Source organism: Dipodomys merriami, unplaced genomic scaffold (assembly GCF_024711535.1).
Source record: "Dipodomys merriami isolate MVZ:Mamm:240054 unplaced genomic scaffold, mDipMer1.0.p SCAF_19, whole genome shotgun sequence".
NCBI classification, from domain to species: Eukaryota; Metazoa; Chordata; class Mammalia; order Rodentia; family Heteromyidae; genus Dipodomys; species Dipodomys merriami.
Genome location: NW_027203270.1, coordinates 10,847,261 through 10,850,422, shown reverse-complemented (window position 1 = coordinate 10,850,422; position 3,162 = coordinate 10,847,261). Strand labels below are relative to the sequence as shown.

The 3,162-nt window shown below is 43.8% G+C and overlaps 1 non-coding gene across 1 annotated transcript; it reads right to left on the bottom strand.

The window, feature by feature from the left end:
- Window positions 1-2,621: 2,621 nt before the first annotated feature.
- Window positions 2,622-2,749, bottom strand: LOC138831192 (small nucleolar RNA SNORA40). The gene has a single exon (XR_011373143.1). It is a non-coding gene; the product is annotated as a small nucleolar RNA SNORA40 (small nucleolar RNA).
- Between the last annotated feature and the right edge of the window lie 413 nt (window positions 2,750-3,162).

The window sequence follows — 3,162 nt, the reverse complement described above, 5'->3', positions numbered from 1 at the left end:
GAAGCTTTGTTGGGCAGCACAGCATAGGAAATTCTGGAAAGAAGAATGCTGCTTCTTTCAGGAGACTGACTGAGATCCTGGGGATGTACTTAAAAGCATCTGGATTCCCTCCCTCCCCCCCCCCACACACACACACAGTGCCTGGGAAGGGAATACCAGGCTTAGACCCTTGTCAACAGTACTGCTGAATCCCCACTCAACTCAGGACCACCTGTCTCAAGGCCACATGGGAAACTTGACCTTTGTGGGAAAACTGCTGGCATGACCTCACATTCTAGAATACAGCCCGGAAGGGTAGAGTTTGAATCCAACTAAGCAGGCCTTTCTTTGGGAACCTATTCTTCCAGCTTTAGTTTTTCTTCCTTGTTTCCTCTATTTCTAGATTCTGAGAGCTGTACTAGTCATTGTTTCTACCCATCATTATTAAGGGAGAGGTATGGCAACATTCCCATGGTAACAGTTTCATCTCAAAATATCTGAATGCTCTTAGCTGCCCTCCCACTGCAGGGAAGAGATGAGCTCCTTTTCAAATTGTGCCCAGAGTACAGTTGACAGGTGCTTGCCATAATGCTGGGAGGGCTGCCTAAATCAGGAACAGACAAGAAAGGTCCAGAGAGCCAAACTTGGTTCTTAGTGGACTCCAGTCCTGAATAAAGTGGAAGCATTTCAAAAACCTAGTATCTCATGGCTCTGACACCCACCTAAAGATCTGCTGGTTGGAAACGCTGGTGAAAATGCCAGCTTCTTCAAGGAAATGAAGTGAGAGCGCATGAGATAGAACCAGCACAGACTTGGCTTAGATATTTATATGCCATACTATCTCACTGCAAAACAATGAAATGTGTGCTGATCACATCAGAGAAGGTGGGGAAAGAAAGTGGGACAAGAAAGCCTTGTGCTCTATATTCATGACATGCTTTGTGGCAGGCAAAGGGTCGATTGTATTGAAATAGAAAGATGGAGGAGATATATTTGCCTTCAACATTTGAATTATCTGTGCATAGGTATTATGTTACCTATCACAAACTTAGCAGCTTAAAATAAGGGATATTTGTATCATCAGACAAAAGAAAGAAATATGGAAGATTCCCCATTTTAAAAAAAAGGGTGGGGGGAATGGGCTGGGAAAGTGGCTTAGTGGTAGAGTGCTTGCCTAGCATGCATAAAGCCCTGGGTTCAATTCCTCAGTACCACATACACAGAACAGGCTGGAAGTGGCACTGGTTCAAGTGGTAGAGCGCTAGCCTTGAGCACAGAGGGCTCAGGGACAGAGCCTAAGCCCTGAGTTCAGGCCCCAGGACCGGAAGAAAAGGGGAAAAAGGGGAATCCCCAAGTAGATTTCCACCCAAACCACCATCACTTGAAATCCACAAGAAAAATCATTTTGAGGGGCTTCACACAATAAAAAGGAAGATGCTTATAATGGAAACCCAGCGAAGATTTATTTAGCAAAGCAGGACAAAGTAGGGAGAAGTCAAAGGAGAGAATATTCCCTGCCTATTAGGGACTCAAAATGTCAGTCTTTTCCCTAGGTATATTTATACCTTCTGAGCTCAGAATCAGTTTAAATCCTTATCTGGATATGGCGTCACTCCCTAGGAAACTCTGGTTTTGTTTAATTCCCAAACATGGAGATAATAGGATAGGTGGATTATTACCCCAAACCATGAGGGCAAGGTGCCGAGGATGGATTTTCTTATTACTCAAAACATGGAGACCATGGGTACAGTCTTTGGGCCCTTTCTTGCTAAAACTAAATGACTCTTCTTGAGAGATTGCAATGCACTTTGCTTCTAAGAAAGGAGGGTGATGGGAGAAATGCTTGCTACCTCACTGGTTTTTCAGCTTCACTTCCTAATCCTCTCAGTTTCCTCATTGTGACTCTTTAAAGATTCTTTCCTTATTTCTAAGTTCCTTGTTGTCTCATCCTATGCTGCCTCTGTTATCTCCCAGTTTCTATGAGTCAGGAATTAGGTACAGTGTTTTTTGGAGGAGTCAGTGGTGCTGGGAAATTAAACCTAGGTTCTCACACCTGCTACACAAATGGTCTACCATTAAACTGTACTCTTCATCATAGAAAAAGTTTAACTAGATGCTGTGCCTCAGAATCTCTCATTAGATTGCAAGCTCTTGGTTGAGTTGTGGTAATTTGGAAGCTTCACTGAAACTGGAGGATCCCTTTCTGACATGGCTCAGTCACATGGCTATTAGAACACCCCAGGATACATGTTTAACAAAGGAAGGTTTTTCTCCTGTTTGTGAAGTTTTGTTTTTTTGTTTTTTGGGTTTTTTTTTTTTGCCTTTACATCAACATTATTTTCAGAGCCAACCTGCAGGGTTAACAAGCCCCATCATTACCAACTAGTGTAGGAATCATATTCCTTCTTTCTGTTGTTGTTGGCGGTGGTCTAGGGGCTTGAACTCAGGGCATGGGTGCTGTCCCTGAGCTCTTTTGCTCAAGGCTAGTGCTCTACCACATTGAGCCATAACGCCACTTAAAGTGTTTTGGTGGTTATTTGGAAATAAGAGTCTCTGACTTTCCTGCTGTGGCTGACTTTGAACTGCAATCCTCAGATCTCAGCCTCCTGAGTAGCTAGGACTACAGGCAGGAGCCACTGGTGTCTGCCCATATTCTTACATGTACCAAAAACTCATACTCAACAATGAGTTCTGGATTACAAAAGAGGATTTACTGTTTGCATCTGTCAGTAAGGTTTTGTTACAAATTAAACACACACACACAAAAGAAACAAGTGCTACTTCTTTGATTTTCTTGATAGTGACTTTTGTTGTGGTTGTTGTTGCCCATGGGGCTTGAACTCTGGGCCTGGGCGCTTTCCCTGAGCTCTTCAGTTTAAGGTGAGCGCTCTACCACTTGAGCCACAGTGCCATTTCTGTTTTTCTGGTAGTTAATTGGAGATCAGAGTCTCACAGACTTTTCTGCCCAGGCTAGCTTTGAACTGTGATCCTCAAATCTCAGCCTCCTGAGTAGCTAGGATGGTGCCCAGCTTGATAAAGATTTTTTTAAGTGTATTTTTTTTTTGTCAGTCATGGGGCCTCAACTCTGGTCCTGGGTGCTGCCCCTCAGCTCTTCAGCTCAAGGCGCTCTACCACTTGAGCCACAGCACCACTTGCGGCTTTTTCTGCTTATGTGATGCTGAG